General features: G+C 39.1%; 1 long non-coding RNA gene across 1 annotated transcript; it reads left to right on the top strand.

Annotated features, from left to right (window-relative positions):
- The first annotated feature begins 1,045 nt into the window (after positions 1-1,045).
- Positions 1,046-19,588, top strand: LOC121699646. Its single transcript, XR_006027002.1, has 3 exons — positions 1,046-1,141; positions 7,999-8,004; positions 19,578-19,588. It is a non-coding gene; the product is annotated as an uncharacterized LOC121699646 (long non-coding RNA).
- The last annotated feature ends 992 nt before the right edge of the window (positions 19,589-20,580 follow it).

Here is a 20,580-nt window from a genome sequence, read left to right as displayed (position 1 = left end):
ACGTTTTGTCGCGGAAGGGTTGTAATATGTGTAGACATATGATGTGTAGACAACTGCCATATTGGCGTTACCGTTACAAACTAACCCCATGCATTACTATGGAGGATTTTTTGAGTGCTGTATCTCCTCATTAGAAAGTCTTTGGTAAAACTGGTTGTTCTGGTCCCCCCCCCCCCCCAAAAAAAAAAGTAACTAAGTAACTTTTACTTAAAGTACATTTTAGATTAACTACTTTTTACTTTTACTTGAGTACATTTTCAGATCGGTATTTTAACTTGTACTTGAGTAATATTTTATCAAGGTATTGGTACTTTTACTTGAGTACAATATTTTCGTACTTTTTCCACCTCTGTTGATATCACTTGTGAGGATGATATTAATAATAATACTTAAATAAATGTTTAACTTTGATGACTTTGAAGGCAAAGGAAGTGTGAGAAGAATTTCTGTGTAGCCTATCGCTCCGCCTTAACAATCTTTGGCCTATCTATCATATGATATTTAATTCGATGCTAACGTCATGAAGTTAAGTGCGAGTCTGCGCAGTACTTGGGGGACCAACTGAAAAATCATTCAATTTGACTCTGTGCCCTCCCATTGAAAACGACGGAGTCTGTTCGACCATTTTTTTTACTGTCTATGAATGGCACTGCCCAGATAGCAAGAGGCTAGCGGACCACTGTCGCTGTTCTGGTAACTCTGGTAACATCAACAAATGGTAACTAGTGGAGAATGCATGTTGATTAGATAATTTGATTGACAACTTTATACCAGACAATTTAAGTAGGCCTAACTATTTGATCATGTGTGTTTGGATCACAGATATATGATGACCTGTATAAACTCTTGTTCATTCATTTATTCATAAAATATCAACATCCCATGTAGCTTTTTTAAGCAATAAGCCCCGAGAGGCCGTAGGTTACACTGATTCTACAACAGCTAAGGGGTGTTGTTAGCAAAGATTCTAGAGCGCTACGCGCAAGATGGATTACTGGCTGGAAAATACGTTGGATATGTTGAAGAACGTTCTATGACTCTATGGGCGCCATTTTTATAAGCTCAGGTGTCGTCACAGACGCTGGCTACCGTGGGAATCCTATGGCGCTGATCCTAAAATGTTATCAATATTTGTTATTAAGTGTGCTTGCAAAGCAGCACACTTATTAAGTGTGCTTGCAAAGCAGCACACTTATTGTTCTTCTTAAGTTTTATTATTATTATTTTTCCCGTCTCCCTAATTTTTTGTCAGCCCTAGCGCCTAGGCCCTTTGAGACAGAGACACCGTTCCAACTTTAAAACGTCCGGTCAGTACCGGTGTAAGTTGGTCGCGAAGATGACGTCAGGTGGGCGTGCCGTTCGTCCGCCATATTGGATTGAACAGAAAGCGAAACTACATTTTCACAGGTCACAAATTTGGTCCGAACGCCACGAAACTTGACGTACATTATCCTTGGACCAAGCCTCACAAATGTTAGCGGAAGGATTTTTGATTTTCGAAAGCGTTTGCCCGTCACAGCCAAACGAAATCGGCGGCGAAGCTCCGAAACAGGAAGTCGTCCATATCTCAGGAACACTGTCACATATCGATACCAAATTTTGTATATGAACTGGGGACTCCAGTGTGAGGGTGCATAGGCAAAAAAAAAAAAAAGAAATATTCCAAAAGTTTCCATCATTTGGCAAACCACCCACGGGTATTTGGTAACTCACACCATTCACCTTTTCACCATTCACCTTCTATCACAATGCCTTCCATGTATGCACAATGCCTCAGAGCAGACACAATGTCTCCAGGCAACCTTGCCCAATCATGAAATCCTTGCTCTGCCATGGGATAGTATGGACTTACGAACTGAAATAGCAAGGAGAACAGTAGCTATATATAGCTTACATAATAGAGTTGTTTTCACATTGACGGTATTCAAATTAAATTTTTCATTATTGTTAAATATCATGATGGGAGAGTATTATTAAAAATGTTACAAGTATGCAAATGCATATGTTTACGGGCATTTAGGTTTTACTGTGTTGTTTTGTTGTAAAGACATGCAAGGCATTCTGGGCCGTAATGAACAGTGGTCGGCAGCACTCCATAGGCTACGTATTAATATGAATAGGTGTTTCTGTAAACCTAGGGATAATAAACAGCTATCTCTGTTACAAAAACGAGCTGGTAATCGCTCATTGAAGAGGGTACTATGATAAAAAGATTGTTTTCCTAAAAGCATGGAGTTGACGAAAGAATAAACAATCAATGTCACGTTAATGTTAAATAGCCTAGAACTATCTGAACGCTAGGTGGCAACGTTGTATTACATTTCACTAGTGTAGCCTACTTGAAATACGGTGTGAGATTCCCAAGTAAGGAAGGTGCAAATATTATGTCATTTATCATGGGAAATTATTGGAAATGTTATTTCTTGTTTATTCTAATTGCAAACCACACACATCCATTCGGAATCACACGTACACATTTAATACTGAAAGACTATCATTTCGTTTATTTGATGTTGCCTTAGCAACACAGCCTTCAGAGCAAAGATTCTAGAACAGGGCGTCAGAGAGACACGTTTTGAGTTTGTGGCCAAGAACCTAAAATATCGGTTTCCATGTGCTGGATGGTGTGCGTCCTTTATGAAAGTAAGTGTTTTATACAGTTAACGTTACAGACATAATGAGTCATGTTGTAGTGGTCAACATAAATGTGCCCCTTCTGTTATTAGAATGCTAAGCGGAGAAGCATGCTAAGCAGAGATTTAGTATCATTAATTTCTTGTGTGGCTAGCTATAGGGAGGAGGAGATGTAGTGCTATGTTGCTAATTGGGATTTATGTTGTTTAGCGTAATGCCATGGTCATTTGATATGAGATGCTTGCACTCGTAACTTCGTCACGTGTAACTTTAGGACTGCTATTTTTTTTTTACTAACAGTAATTCACGAAGCACTTTAGCCCTAAAAGTAGCACCTACGTCTGTGACGGCTTAAAAGAAGTGGCAAGGACTCCTAACGCGATGTTTTGAAATGCGTCTACTATTGTCTACAGGAGCTTCCAATCGCGAGGGAACTTGCATTGTAGGCATAACTAAGGGATGCAATAACACCACCAACAACCAAAACTAGCCTACTCATTGTCAACATGTACATGAAATGTAACGTTTCATGTGAATCAAATTAAAATGTTTTCTTTGCAAACATAGGCATAGGCGTATGGTGACAGATTAATTTAATGCTGCTGTGTGTATCACGGTAAGCGTGAATGAAGTGGCCACTTCTTAATGGGACCCACTGTATGGAAGTGGGCTAAGTAAAATAGAGATGTTTTAAGATAAGGTTAATCAGAATTCTACGATATGCCCGCTTGACAACGGCAGAGATAGAACTGGCCTTTGGCCATAGCAACCATCCATTTAGAACGACTGGCCTTCATAGCAACCAAAGATCTGAGCTGTGTTGCAATGTGAGGCAAAGTATAGAAAGGTGATGAAACATACAGAGACAGGTCAAGAAATATAGTGCAATGTAGACAGTAGTATACAGTTGATTTACAGACGGTGGTTTAGAGTAATATGAAGTATTCCTTTATTCTGAGATAGGCTACATCAATAGGCTCTCAAAACAACCCCAGGCTCACAAAACAATCCCAAACAGACATAAGGTCTTTATAGAGCAAATCTATATAGATTATTTGTGAAATAAACCAGTAAAACATAATTTGTGGGATGGAATATATAACATTCACACTCATAGCTCATATTTATTTTTAAATAAATCAGTGAAAAAGTATCCTGACAAACAAGCAGCTTTTTAATGCCTTGGTCATATTTCATAATTTCTGTTGTACTGTAGGTTACCTGATAGCCCAGTTTGAGAGGCGCAAGACGCATCATTTCACTGCTGTCATTTCAATCACTGCTGTCATTTTATTTTATTGATTTGATCTCAGTCATAGAAGCTAAATTCGAAGGCAGGCCAAAGGTAAAATCCAACAAATCGCATTCAACCCGCAAGCCAATAGTTGAATAGCCCTCTCCTAGAGCTTTTGAGATATTGCCACTGCTCCAACATTGAAAGGCACTGTTACAATGCCTGGATCAAGCCAGGTTCAGCATAGCGTATGCCACTGTCCGCTCACGTTGCTGACCGGACCAGGGCAAGCACACTTTCGCAGTTCCCGCCGGAAATGCAGTCTAGTTGTTCTTAAGTTTTATTATTTTTCCCGTCTCCCTAATTTTTTGTCAGCTCTAGCGCCTAGGCCATTTGAGACAGAGACACCGTTCCAACTTTAAAACGTCCGGTCAGTACCGGTGTAAGTTGCTCGCGAAGATGACGTCAGGTGGGTGTGTCGTTCGTCCGTCATATTGGATTGAACAGAAAGCGTAACTAAATTTTCACAGGTCACAAACTTGGTTCGAACGCCACGAAACTTGACGTACATTATCGTTGGACCAAGCCTCACAAAAGTTACCAGAAGGATTTTTGATTGTCGAAAGCGTTTGCCCGTCACAGCCAAATGAAATCGGCGGCGAAGCTCCGAAACAGGAAGTCGTCCATATCTCAGGAACACTGTCACATATCGATACCAAATTTTGTATTTGAACTCGGGACTCCAATGTGAGGGTGCATAAGCTAAAAAAAAAGAAAACATTCCAAAAGTTTCCAGCATTTGGCAAACCACCCACCCATATTTGGTAACTATCACCACATTTGCAGTTGTGCATCTAGCACAATGCCTTCCAAGTATGCTCAATGTCTCCAGGCAACCTTGCCCAATCATGAAATCCTTGCTCAGCCATGGGATAGTATGGACTTACGAACTGAAATGGTAAGGAGAACATTAGCTATTTATTGCTGACGTAGTACAGTTATTTTCACATTGACGGTATTCAAATTAATTTTTTCATTATTGTTAAATATCATGATGGGAGAGTATTATTAAAAATGTTACAAGTATGCAAATGCATATGTTTACGGGCATTTAGGTTTTACTTTGTTGTTTTGTTGTAAAGTACTAAGTAGGGACAATAAACAGCTATCTCTGTTACAAAAACGAGCTGGTAATCGCTCATTGAAGAGGGAACTATGATAAAAAGATTGTTTTCCTAAAAGCATGGAGTTGACGAAATGTCACGTTAATGTTAAATAGCCTACATCTAAACGCTAGGTGGCAACGTTGTATTACATTTCACTAGTGTACTTGAAATAGCCTACGGTGTGAGCTTCACAAGTAAGGAAGGTGCAAATATTATGTAATTTATCATGGGAAATTATTGGAAATGTTATTTCTTGTTTATTCTAATTGCAAACCACACACATCCATTCGTAATCACACGTACACTTTTAATACCTTGAAAAGACTCTCATTTAGTTTATTTGATGTTGCCTAGCAACGCAGCGTTCAGAGCAAAGATTCTAGAACAGAGCTTCAGAGAGTTTTGAGTTTGTGGCCAAGTACCTAAAATATCGGTTTCCATGTGTATGTGCTGGATGGTGTACTTCCTTTATGAAAGTAAGTGTTTTATAGAGTTATAGACATAATGAGTCATGTTGTAGTGGTCAACATAAATGTGCCCCTTCTGTCTGTAGTTGCACAGTCAGGTTGCAAACACTTATCCAAATAGTCTTTGGCCTTACCATATGTTGCTGAAAGTGAATGACATGTGTTAGTGCAATGTAACAAGTTGAATCTTAAAGAAATGTTTTAATGCAGTATGTTTCCTTACCACAGCCTACCAAGACCCTCACGTCATCAAAAACATCCCAGTTTTGACCTGGTGGAAGGTGGTTTAAAACGGATTTTTGGAGCCGCCAGTGGTCATAGGAGCCAGGCCAGTAACACCTTCAGCTTTCCCCAACCTCCTCGAGCCAGCTGGATAGCACTATGGCAGCGTCTTTGTCCGTGAACTCGACCACCTTCCACATCTGTGCCATCTGATAATAAGGTGAATGAATGAAACACTTGAAAAAGAATAATATTTCTGAATGAATGAAACACTTGAAATAGAAGAATAGTGAAGATAGTTCTGATGAGTTTTGAATGTATGAAAAATAACCCTTAGAAATATATTTCCAGAATTTCCTATATTACAAGTATCTATCTATCTGTCTTAATCTACACACCAAAGTCACTATTGGTGTATATGCTGCAAGTGATCACTATGTTAAGTGATAGGTAAACTGCCTGTAACTAATCATAACATAACTTATTAGCTACCTAAGCCTAACTATCTTCAAAGGCTTGCCGGACTCGAGGCAGATGCCCCCTCCCCAGAGTTACCTTTACATAAAAGACAAAAAAAAGAAAGAAAAATAAAGCACTTCGCAGGAAGAGTAGACAACGCTACTCAGCTGAAGCACTCTAACTACTCAGAGCATTCACATCATTTTGTCAGATAGATAGATAGATACATAGATAGATGCATATTTATAGGCTATATGTTTTTTTTTCTTTTTAAGGATTTTTTCAGGATTATGAATTGGGGGTTGTTGAGGGTTAGGAATTAGGATTGGTGAAGAAGAGGGATGGCAACAAAATAGTCTTGGTCTGGCAAAAGCACACATTTTCTTCGAACATCCTCAAGGTGCCCAACTTCAAGACTGTCTTTTAGCGTGTGTACCTGAAAACAGCCTATGTGAGCAGATGGGCAGGGATAAGTGAAATGTGAATCTCTGTAGCTAAATGTTCTGTAGACTATAAAAACTGAACCAGATGATTTCACAATGTTTTGGACCAGTGCAATCTCCTGTCCTATCACTATACAGTTGTCCCCAGTCTGTTGACAGACAGAAGTCTTTTGTTAATGCCTTTCTGTACTGTTTGGCATTGCTGAATTGCAGAGGCAATGGACCATCCTGGTGTGAGTCAACAAACAAACACAACAAAAGGGGCTGCGCACTTGGAGGTGAAGTCAAGGCATCAGGCACCTCTGACAGTCTCTTGACCACTTGTTGTAATGGTTGATGAGGCTTTCTCAACATTTTTTTTATTTTTCCAAGAAAATTTTCATAGGGAAACGAAGAGACACGGTCAAGGGCACCAAATTGTCGGTATACATCAGTTAGATGTATCACCTGATGTATAGTAAAAACAATGTCCCCTTCACCATATAAGTCTCCAAAGTTTTTTACAAATGCTGTCAGTACTCTATTGGCAAAATCAATCATGGGTGCAGAGAGGTTGGGACTGAGTAATAAAAACACACCCACAGAGAACAACAAGAAGTTTTCAAATATCTCTCTTGGTAGAATGCGTTTCAGAACCACACAATGAAAGCATATGTCACTGAATGCATTTCATAAGTTGTTAAGTTACTATTGCGTGGACGGAATGCCTGTAACACAACACAATACTTTTGTGGACGAAATTGATATGGGATACACAGAATGATGCGTGTAGGTGCATTCCGTATTTACGTAGACAGAATTAAGTATAAGTATATATATTAAGTATGTATACTTTTTTGATCCTGTGAGGGAAATTTGGTCTCTGCATTTAACTCAATCGGTCAATTTGTGAAACACAAACAGCACACAGTGAACACACAGTGAGGTGAAGTACACACTAATCCCGGCGCAGTGAGCTGCCTGCTACAACGGCGGCGCTCGGGGAGCAGTGAGGGGTTAGGTGCCTTGCCCCCCCCCCCCGTCATCTACTTCCTGAACTTTTGGTCAACGATACCCGGGACACCGAAACACCGGGGCACATGAAATTTGGTGGGTATGTAGCCCCACTAGACTTTTACGGAAAATTGTGTTTGGTCCACGGGGGCCACTCCCCCTCCCCTCCGTGCTGGGCCCCCCGAAACCCAAAAAATGCAGTTTTTCCTAAATAACTACCTGAACCGTGGCACCGAGGATGAAGAAATTTTTATGGTATGTTGGTCTCAAGGGCCCACATCAACCTAGCCCATAATCACTCATTTGTGATTTGCACTCCCCCGATAAAAAATGAAAATGCAATATCATTCTGCTTTAATCGCCCCTCTCTTCAGTTAAAGGCTGTGGTGCAGGGTTTTTTTTTTTGTCTTTCCTGGCAATTTTCTAGTTGGTAATAAACATTTAAACAATTATCCATTGTATTTGATGTTGTAAAGTATCACAAAAAAGAAATATAATAAGGAAAAGTAGGTGATAGTTTAGCGGTTAGCAACAGGTTTGCGATCATTCTTATTTCTCCCACAATGCATTCCATGACGTCACATGAGGTACTCGTTGTGGGACGACAGAGGAAAGGCCGCCTTGATACCATTGAGAGAGACGACGATTAACTTAGTGAGAGTAGCAGCTAGTGAGAGAGTAACAGTGTCAGATATATAAGTAAATATAAAGATAGAGATAGCCTAGATAGATAGATATATAGAGGTAGATAGAGATATAGATAGATAGATAGATAGTGAGAGAGAGAGAGAGATATAGCATAGCATCATAACATAGATAGCTGATGGAGAGAGGGAGAGAGTAGATATATAAATAAATAGATAACATGGTTTACTACTGTGTTTGTGCCAGGTGCAAGAACTCCAGCAAAACTGGACTTAGGGTCCATTGCTTCCCCAAGGACAAAGGGATCTTCCGAAGCTAGGTGCAATTTGTCAAGGTTAGGTGGGCGGATTTTTCAGCTAGCTCTGTCACCGCCTTCTCGAGAATATGCAGCGCGCATTTCAAGGAGGAGGATTACCACTCAGGGGATGCCAAGATGGTCTCACTTGGTTTAAAGAGTGAGAGGATGGCGAAGTTCATTCCTACCGCTGTGCCGTCTGTGCATGCAAACCTCTCTGACTGCCCTGTCCCGAGGTCCAGAGACACCCTCTGCCGCAAGCGAGATATTGTCACGGTAAGCATCATGCTAATGTTCAAAAGCTGCGCGTTAGCTAGCGCTGTGTGTATTTTGCATACCGTGTTCCCTTTGACACAGCCTCCACTACAATCATGATCAGTCTGACATTAGAGGATATTTCGTGATTCACGAAAGTAAATGTCCATATCGTCATGAAAGCATCATGGCTAGCGTTGGGATCAGTGATCATCAAGCAGCTTTCACAACTAAACAGTGTGTTTGTGTTAGACTGCTACGGTTCTCTTTCACATATATTTGGCCATGACCGTGTCACCAGGGCTGTAGTGGAGGCTAACGCAAGTAAACACAGTTTACCCACCTCTGACATTTCAGAAACAGAGTTTATCCACTTCTCACTTCAGAGTTTAGTTACCTCCCAATACAGTAAATGCACTACCTCATAGAGTTTATGCACCACATGCACTCTAGACATTTATTACCACTAGTATTGATGTAAACATTTAACAGTAACCTTCAACATCATCAAATATGTTCTGAATGTCTTTCATGTATTTTTTAAAACATCGAGTAGCGCATATCAGGGTCCACTGTACTGTAATCTTTTTTCTCTTATATACCCTCTTCGCTGACCTTTTTTATATTTATTTTCACAAGATGTTGACAGACGCCTCACAGCAGGAGACCATGGACAGTGTGATACTGGGGATCAGCCCTTGCCCACCTCCACTTCTGATGCTGGGACACAGGTGTACCAGGCTGGCTTTAGTCTGTTGGTTTGTGATGTCATCATATTTGAGTGTTATACTGTATTGGTCATGTGTGTTTCATTCAAGTTTCTTTTTTTACATATCTAGGTCGGTGTATCTTTCTTTCTGTCCTTTTCATCTCATTTGGTGGTGGTTCCCTGCATGTTACATGTTTTGTTTTGTCTTTGTGTGCTGTTGCTTTGTTTTATACTTTGCACAAAATCATTACTTTTTCTCGTCTTTGTAAGTGGTAATAATTGTCGCTGTACCCCATTCAAGGGGTGCTGCATGTCTGCTCCTCTGTCTGTGTGCTTGGATTTTCTTTTTTGTTGTTATTTGCATGAAATTTCTTGTATGTAATTCAAAATAATTTACCAATCATTTTACCTGTGCCTTGTCAACTTCTGTGTGCGGTGTTATCTGGGCTCACTGTGTGTCTGCTTGATGTGCTTTTGCATGTATCACTGCATGTATGCATGCATGAAATATCATGGGTTTGTGTGTGAGAAAGGGAACCATCAGCTGACCCTCAGGTAAGACCACAATATTGCACACGTTTCGCGTCTAGCCCTTCATCAGTGTTCCTTGTATGTTTTGTGCCTAACCATTTTTTTATAGAGATTTGTTTACTTCCAACCTGTGTCTTTGTCCTTGTTCAGTAAATGTTTAAATGTTCAGTAACCATTACAAGCAATGCCAATAAAATGTTTTTTTGTTTTTAATCAAAATTCATGTGTTCTGTGTACTTTATAACATTTTAAGGGCAATGGAGCGATCACAACAGAATAAGCATAACAATTCTTTTTATTCATTTTCATCTAAATGAGGCCATTGAAAGCCCTGATAGGTCTGGTCACCACTTTGGAATTGTTGTCTGATGGTTGAAACCACACAAGAGGGTAGAGGCTTCCTTATACTCCTGCCTAAAACCCCATAAGCCCAGCGTATAGCCTGCCTGTACACAGTGTACCGGTATTGCATAGGGATAAGTAGGAAAGATTGTTCAGTTTAAAACTCTGAGTAGGTTGAAGACGTCATTTTAAGCCTGTGTCTTATGCATGTTTATTGTGTATGCAACACATCTCTCTCCTATAACTGTTGGTTCAAAGAACTCAGTGTAAAAAGATTGGTAAAGTAAACATAAACCATGAACATACTCGTGCGTGCTGGCTTGAAGGGGACCATGATCTTGCCTGAAGTGTGAGTATGCTATGTGTAGCACAAACGGATTCAGGCAGTATGCCTCAAATCCAGGACGCTATGTTAGGCACGTTATTTGCTGGCCGCGGGGTGAGCTCCTCGACCAGCGACCAAAACGCGCCCTCCCTACAACACAAGCTCTCCACCACAGTTTCCATGGGACGACACCGCCCACACAGACACCAATTTGCTAAACACAGCGACACAGACACGCTTATTACTCTCTCCCGGTAAGCGGTACCCTGACGGTGTCAATGACAATGTCAATCACGGGGAAAACTAGCACTATAGTCACACTGAAGACACGACCAGCCTACTCGGCGTCGGCTACGTTTGCAAACAACATTTTCACCGGAGAAAGAGTAGTTCTAGCCTGAAAGCTTAGAAATAAACACTAGGGGTTCACAGGTGGGTCAAGCTACATCTAGCATAGCCTTCTATTTCTAGAACTTCTGACTACGTTTAGGGTACTTCTGAGCCAACGACATAATCACTGTCACTAGATATAAAGAAAACGTTGACTTTCACTCGACAGTAAAAAAAAAATTGTTATTGTAGGCCTACCCACTGCTATTCATAGACTAGCTCCAGCGCTCGTTGCTGCTAGCAACTCACCAGGACACTTCACCAACTCTCCAGTGATTCTCCTCTGACCATGCATTAATTTCTCTTTGATGGCCATCAGCTGTCGGTATTTCCCCATTCGCCCTCACACGTCTAACAGGTTCCAAATTATATGGGCCATCATAAATGTTAACTGTGGGTCTTGCCTAATCTTCCTCATCCCAGTTAGACAGTGCTAGTAGTAGCTGCTATAAGGCTGAGGCTACTTCCACCAAAGATCTTTTTTTTTTTTTTAAGTATAGGCCTATTTTTTGGGCTTTTTGCCTTTATTTGTATAGGACAGTGAATAGTGAGACAGTAAGTAAGTGGGAGAGAGAGATGGGGTGGGACAGGGATATGACCGCAGGTCGGATTCCTTCTTATCTCTGCTTCCACCAATAGACTGTAAAAAATAGCTTCCACCACGTCTACCTCATATGAAGTCATCGCCGAATAAATAAAAAATAACCGTTACTAACCAAAAACTACAAAAACTGGACTTTAACACCATTTTGGAGGTATATCTAACTTTATATACATATCTTGAGTGCTTAATGTACCCATTAATTGAAAGTGTTGTTTAACCTGCACCACAGCCTTTAAGATAACATATGGAATGTTAAAAAGGAAGTCTTGTGGGGCCAACTATGATGCTGATAATGGAACTCTCTTGAAAGGGTCTATAAGCCATCCAGACTCCAAGGCCATCACCAAATCTCTGGTAGGCCTAATGTTCAATTTCGCCAATGACATGTCAACGAAAATTGAGTGTTGTGTTGTTAACTATGTTACTTTGCATACAAGGGACACTGGAAAAATAGGGGGTGGTGTTTAGCCTACATGGGAAGCCTAAGGCCTATACTTCTGTCATTCCACTTTACATTTCAAGTTACTTGCACATTAAAACTAGTAGAAAATGTAGGCTATTTAAAAATCCTCTGTTGAATGAAACTGTATGTTAACTGTAACTGTATGTTAAATATCCAAACTTTTTCTTGTAACAGGCTCTTCAGAGATTAAAAAAAATAATACATTTGGTAAAAGTGGCTCTCCAGGCAAAAAAGGTTGCCGACCCCTGTCCTAATTGGTACCATTTTTCTAAGTATTCAGAATCCGGGGTCTCATGAAAAGATGTAATAAATCACAAAATGCAAGCATTCTGGAGTTTCCTTATCTCCCTGGACTGAGACTGGAGAAGTTTAATACTATACTAGGTTGTTTGCATTTGTGTCCATGCTGGTCAAGTAAGTCTGGAAAAACAAAGCTGATGGTTTTGATGAAACTCTGTCAACTCAAAAAGCCAGTATAGTACAACATTTTAAACAATGCAGGTGATTACACATTTTGAATTATTTCAGGTATTTTTTTTAAAGGTTAATTTACTACAATTGGATGAACATAAGGTCACAGTGACCTTGACCTTTGGCCACCAAAATCTTACAAGATCTATTTAGACCTCTCTCTGACTGTCACCATGGTCTTACAATGAATGATGCCACCAGGCTACCTGTGTGCTAGCCCAGCTGATGGTTTTTGGGCTGGTATTACACAGCTCCATCCCACTACCTCTCTTCCTGCTGCAGATGTCTTCTGCCAAATGCTGAGAAAGGCTTGGAATACTACTGGCTGAGCACCACCATTTATCGCAGGTTGCAGAAGACTGGCTAAGGCATCATACCCACCAGAGACTGGGTTGGGGGTTATGCCGCTAGTAAAGGGAAATGGCTGCTCTAACTTCCCTTGTTCTAAAACAAATTCCATCATGGGGACATTAAAATATAATCAATTTTATTATATTCTATTACTGTAAATGAAAATATACAAAATATACTCATCCAAGACATTTCCCCCACAATGACTTGTATCTATGGCCATCTATTTTTGTAGCTGTTGAAATAATTTGACCTGCTTTTTTGTCTATTTGTTTATTTTCTCAAGAAACTTGAGGTTGGTATGAAGGAGAGTATTGTGTATGTGAGCAATTTCATCTTCCTGAATCTCAATATTATGATTACAAGTCTGGGCAAATTATTAATTCAAATTTCACGTGGGGTAACTTGTTGCAGGGCAACCATAACCGGTTCCATGTCTTCCGATTAGATGATTAATGATAAGTTTCTTGAGAACTTTAAAGTTCTCAAGAAACTTGAGGTTGTGGATGTGAGCCAACATTGTTCACATTGCACATGGTGCAACTTGTTGCAGGGCAACCACATAACCGGTTCCATGTGTTTGAATTGGATGACTTCCATGTGTTTGAATTGAATGACTAAAGTTCTCAAGAAACTTATCTGCCTGAATCTCAATATTCTGATCACAACAGCTCTGGGAAAATTACAAGTCAGCACCAGTGCTGCATTCATTGTTTTGCACTTTTATAATCAAGTCACCAAAAGTAGGTTATTGGTTTTACCAAAAGTATTTGGCAGTATTGTTAAACTGCAAACCTATAAAGCTGTTGGCTGCAGCAACTCAAGCTAGGTAGTACTGATTGTTTTGTGTTTGTTTTGTGTTTATGTTAGTTTTGTTCCAATTTGACAGCTTTGCTATGTTGCCCACCCAAAATTTCTACCAGCCCACCCAAATATAGTAGCCTAGCCTAGGTTAGAACCAGCCCTGCCCTGCATGCAGGCCCGTCGCTAGAAGGCAAGCAAACCAAGCAATTGCTTGGGGCCCCGAGCTGGCCAGGGGCCCCAAGACAACGACTGGTTAAAAATAAAATGCAACAGCAAACTGTGAGCGCCCCTTTGATACACTGTAAAAAATGTACCGTAAAATTCACAGTAACTTACTGGCAACAATTGGCAACAAAAAGTTACTGTGAATATGTTTTACAGTAAAGGTACTGTACTTCTATTTACAGTATTTTATGTATTTACTGTAAATGGAAGTACAGTGCCTTTACTGTAAAACCTATTCACAGTAACTTACTGGCCAATTGTTGCCAGTAAGTTACTGTGAATTAACTTTACAGTAAAGGTACTGTACTTTTTGAGCTGTGTTTTTTTAGCTATTAATTATCATTAATAGAATCACCCATATTCTAAAATATTACAATTACATTACATTACATTTGGCTGGCGCATTTTTAACCAAAGCGACTAACAACATGGTCACAGTTAAGTTTTAAAGTTTTAGGACAATTTAAAAACGGTATAGTACAGTAAGAATAAGTGCGTCAGTGAGTGCTGTTTTTAAACAGTTGAGTGTCAGTTCAAGATGGCTGATAAGTGCTAGGATCAGCAAGACTTGTTGTAAGTGGTGCTATGAGAGGAGATGCTCTCTAAAGAGCTGGGTCTGGGACAACAAGAAATTGTTAACAGTTATTTATTTAAGACATTTGGTGAACAGGAACATGACAAAACAGGTACAACATAAGTTAGGGATAATGGACGACACGCCATTAGACTATCCAAAGTTAACATGATGGAACAATAATGTGAATTGATAAAATACGGTAAAAATAACCAACCTTATTTGCACGTTTTAAAGAGCAATGATTAACACAATGGCAATATTGAAATAAAATAAAACATTGAACAATAATGAACATGTGCATGAACATTTAAAACATAAATGAAAAGAAACTTCTTACAAATATCATTCCCCTGCCACTTGATATAAAGGTCTATGGTCCCCTGACCTTGGAGACCCAGAATCCCAGTTGTCCTGAAAATTAAATAAGAAAAAACATTAACAATTACATGGATTACAATTACTTTGTATTGCACCACATGTGATGAGGGTCTAAGATGGTGATGTCGGAGTTCTGTCAAGGTACTTATGCTATTATATTATTATTATTATCATCAAATTATGATTAATTGTATACCCATATATACATATATTATTAATTATATTATTATTATTAAAGCTATTATCAGAACCTCACCTGCATGTCAATTAGCAAATAGTTAGCAAATAGAATTCAGTGAGGTCCCTGATGAAGGAGATTACATGGGGGTTCATGTATGACGTCTTCTGCTTCACCACTCTCTCAGTCGTCTTGCTCATCTGCTCCTTGGCAGTGCACTTGTTGGAGTCAGGATTAATCCTGACTGAAAACCTATGAACATAAGTATAGGAGTTAGGGGTTGGGGCAATATGTACATGTTAATGAGTAACTGTAAGAGCAATGAGCAATGTAGAATCATACACGAAGACCAGCTGACAGGCATTTCACATCACAACAGGAGTTAGACAAGGCTGTTTACTTTCCCCATTACTATTCCTCTTAGTGGTCAGTGTTGGGAGTAACGAGTTACAAAAGTAATGTAATTACTGTAATACATTGCTTTTTGCTGTAACGCGGCAATGTAAGGCATTACAAAAAAAAATTGGGTAATATTTTACTCGGTACAAACTTCAGTAACGCGCATTACAATGCATTTTAACCTGAAATTAAGTGGTATTATGTATTGATACATATTCGCAAACAACACTGCGAGAACAGAGGAGAAAAAATCTGCGCAAATAGCAGAACGTAGCTCCTGTTACTGGTTGAAGATGACTGTGGCTGGCTGCAACTGTCTCGATGGACATAAGCCTATACGCTCATTATTTTCAATTTGTCAGAGACAACTAGGATATGAAGAACAGTTAAGTGCACTTTGTGTGTGAAACCGAAAGATCTCTATACCTCGCGAAATAGCACAATTAATTTAATGACACATCTAGAGCGGTGCCACGCTAATCTTTTTGATTCTTGATAAAGCATAAATGCTCTTCTAGTGCATGTCAGCTTTGTGCTGTGAACTTGAATTAAAGAGAATGAAGGGATAGAAATGTAAAAAAGATGGGGACTTGGACTTAGGTCGCAAAAACAGTGACTTCAGACATGCGACTCCACTCAAAAGACTTCAGACTTGACTCGGACTCGAGCTTTGAGAATCCTGAATCCTTTTTATCTAAATGTATTCATGTGTTTCTATTTTATTTTATTGCTACATATACTTTGGGAAACGTACAGTATAACGAGCGGCATTGCCCCTTTGCCATAAGGTGCAACGTGTAACGCATGCGCTATGTGCGCACACACAGATATATTAAAAAAAATGCATTGACCATGGCGACAAGAAGTCCTCCTGGAGTTGTGCCTTTTATCGTTACTTTCAGTTACAATAACTTTGTACACAGAGGAAATAAGCAAACAGCTACATGCAAGGTGCGTGGCACCAGGATAAACTAGAAAATGTAATTTCGAGGAAATTACCAGTGCATGAAAATATAAACATACTGTATATTAACATAAAATGCAAAACAAACTTTTATTTGGAAAAAGTTGGCAGGAGTCATAGTTGATAACAACTGACAGTTCAAATGTCTAAACAGTTAAATAGTTGAGTAGTTTAAATAGTTAAAATATTTAATAGTGAATTATTGTAGTGAGGACATTTATTTTGAAACAGTTGTGGGCAGAGGAAATAGGAACAGAATCTGTAGTCTTAAGAGAGCCAGATTGTATGCTTAAAGCCTGAGACAGAGTATATAGTTTAAAAGTTAACACAGAGAGTTGGCCTAGTTAAGCAGAAAGCAGTTGATACAGGTGCAATCAGTTTAACTGGCCCTTTGATGGGTCCTAGTAGTGAGCAGCTGGAAGTTGATACAGGTGCAAATCAAGTTAATTAGTCCATTGTGATGTCATAGTCTAATGCAAAGTCTATGGGGAAAAATAAGCTTGTTTTTTATTAATATCTCAAAAAGTATAAAGTTTACAAAAGTGAAAAATACGTTCCCCACGTGTCCTTTTCAAGACCTACGTTACAAAGTTTGAACGAAGTTTCTACGTTAAACGGTTAAAGCTGAATTAGATGCAGAAATTTGGTGGGAAGAATAATAACTAGAAAATGCAATTCCAGGGAATTACCATTGCATGTAAATGCAAAAAAGCTGCTGTGTATAACATTATATTACTTACAGTATGATTATTCAGATTACATAGTCTTACAGTATTCTTGAAAACCACTTACTTGGTTGTTATATATTATTATATTATGTATATAATTATACTAAAACAATACAAGGAATGTCTGCAATTGTACAACTGTTCAATACAACTCATTTATCAAGTGAAGTTGTTACATTACATTAGGTGGACACACTTTTAACCTAACGACCAACATCGTAAACAGTTTAAGCTTTAAACAATTCTCTCAACAATTCTAGGACAATAAAAATAGGTAGAGTATAATCCAATTGTTGTACCATCAAGCTACTGGTAGTTAAGCTTAAATACTAGCCTATAGTATTAAATTGCAAACAAAGCAGAATTCTGTGTTTTATTGTTTTCAGTTTAAGGATAGTTGATAGCTAATCATATTTTTTTACATATAAAACGTTAACAGCTTAGAAAACTTTGCAGGCAATGGGTTTGTTGTTACTGTTGATAATCATATGAGTAAGGACGGATCATTCTGATACTAAGTATCTTGATAACCAACTGCTATAACTTGAACAGCTTGCTAGGTCTGTCAGCCACATTTTTTCCTACAGATTATGTACTACAACTGGAAAGCTTGATTCTCGGGCCAGGCTACACTTTAATTTATAGACCAGAACAATGCAGAAATGAGTAGGCCAAGTAAACATTGTAGCCTATGTTGACAACACAAACATTATAGCTCAACTTAGTGTGTTTTAACAAGACTTTAGTCGTATGGTCCAGACATGTGGACTCGAGTCACATGACTTGGACTCGAGTCAGACTCGAGTCATGATTTTAATGACTTCAGACTTGACTTGATAAAATTCGGCATGACTTGCGACTCGACTTGGACTTGAATACTATTCACTCGAGACTTGACTCGGACTTTGGCTCTTTGACTTGTGACGACTTGACATGTCTCGACATGTCAACTAAATTTCCTGATCGTGGACCAGTCACCCCAGAGATGCTTTCCCTCTGCGACTAAAAAAAAAAAAAAAGTCTAGAGCACAGTTCAGTGCTGTCGCTACCCCCACATGCGTTACGCACTGTGTGTAGGGCACCAAGAGACAGAGAAACGACCAACATTTAGTCGATAACTAGTAGCTTTACTGCAAACTGATTTGCACTCTTGTTAGAGAACGTTTACAATGTCAAAATGCACCAACAGCATGTTACATAAAGATGATACTTTTCGAGTCCTCTCCATTAAGATCCAACTTGAACTTATGCTAGCCTACTGCATTTAATTGAGAACCCTAAGCACGCACGAGAGGGAGAGAAAACGAGTGGCAGGTTCCAGCTGGCTTGTCATTATTGATGATGATTGATATTTTCTTTTAAATATAAGAAACGTATAAAAGGAAATCATGAAGGCAACAAATACGAGATTAGGGGAAATTGCGGATTTATCCGGTTCTCACTACTGTTATAAACTATGAGATCCAGGTTACTATGACATAGGCTGCACTCACTGTGATTTGGAAAGTGGACAAGAATATGAAGAGTTGTCTTTGCCTTTGTGTAATGGAAATGGTGAGTCTTGAAGTAGGCCTATTCAATAATTTGTTTACATGAAGCACATTGATATGCCGATTGAAATGCATTCCACTCAGCTAGCTAGGTGGCTACTGGCTACCAGGCTCATAATTCACATTTAATTGCAAACAGAAAATGTCAAGCAAGCATCATGTCATACATGCATCTACAGTATTTCCAAAGGAATGAAAGCTGTTTGTGCCAACTTAATATCATTGCTTATCATACATGTGGCACAAACAATGTTTGAGTTTGTGGACTAGCAATAGGCTATATTTGAATGGAGCTGGTAAAAAAAAGATCATTATGAGAATGTGTGGACAGTGGCACACAATGGGCTTAAAGTGACAGTGCACCATTTACAAATGAGATAAACAGCATCAAATGTGTAGTATTTCTTAAGAAATTAATACTTTAAAACAAAATGACTGTGTCATTATTATCTTTTAAATAATATAAAAGTGTTGACCTTGGCTTCCCTTATGAGTCGCCACTGGCAGACAGCCTGATAAATAGTTTGCAGGCAAATCTGTGGCCTAGTGCAGTGAAATGCCATCAGTCAAATTATTACTCATACTTACAGTGGGCTCTGCAATTTGGAAAAACAATATATATATTTGTCATGTAGCTATCCGTTTTGTACAGATTACTAAGGTATGCACATGTGTATATTGTATGCGCAAATCGTAAAAGATTTCAAGACAGAAACATTGAACATATTTTAATCTGTATTTATGAGAAAAAAAAAATCTGTGGATTAGATGGAAGTGTTAAAATTATGATCGATAGTCTAATAATGCCATTATTAAGTGAAGAGTACCTGATGACTTGTTCAGGACTTGAAAAAGATTGGGACTTGGACTTGGACTCAACTTGGCTTTGATGAGACTTGGACTTGGACTCGACTTGCCCTTCTCTCTATTTACTTGGGACTTGACTTGGACTTGAGTGCTAAGACTTGGGACTTACTTGGGACTTGCCAAACAGTGACTTGGTCCCACCTCTGGTATGGTCCATTTCCTAACAGTAGCCTATTCATGGCTTTCATAAGGTCCCTTTCCACAGGAGTATTAATAAAGCACCAATGCATTCATAATCTAGGTGCTTGATTGTATACACCTGTGGAAAGGGACCTGATGAAACCCATCAATAGACAAACTATAGCATACCGTGATAGTGTTTACTTAGGCTACGTAAGAATCAGGAGCGTAGAATGAAAACGTAGCCTGGCCTATTTGATACACAAACAAGCGGTGTACAACGTTAAACATTTGTTAAAATAAAAACAAGGAGCATATTTGCTAGCTTTAACTAAAATGTGAAAGGTAGAAGCTATAACGTTATGACCATCAACAAGTAGCTAACGTTATTCATGCCATGAATGAAACCCATAATGGGTTTCATCAGGTCCCTTCACACAGTAGCCTAGACTACAATCAAGCAACATGCAGTCTGCATTCATAAGCTATTCTAGGTGCTTGATTCTGCCGAAAGTGACCTGATAGAACCAGAGCCTAGTATCTATATGCCTAACGTTACTTCTCTGGTTTACGTTAACGTTGTAGTTAAAATGCTGCTGGTTAGTAGGCCTATGAACTAATGCACTAATTAGTGCATTACGTTTGATTGTCGTTCGCTATCGAAACCTACAGCTAATCGGTCACTGTAAAGTTGACGACATATTAACGTTGATTAACAGTGGGTTTCTTTACATAATACATATCAACGTAGCAAGGTGCTAACGTCAACTATTTCACTAACGTTACCTAAC

Source organism: Alosa sapidissima, chromosome 24 (assembly GCF_018492685.1).
Source record: "Alosa sapidissima isolate fAloSap1 chromosome 24, fAloSap1.pri, whole genome shotgun sequence".
Taxonomy (NCBI): Eukaryota; Metazoa; Chordata; class Actinopteri; order Clupeiformes; family Clupeidae; genus Alosa; species Alosa sapidissima.
Note: the sequence above shows the minus strand (reverse complement) of the source record. Positions and strands in the feature narration are given on the sequence as shown.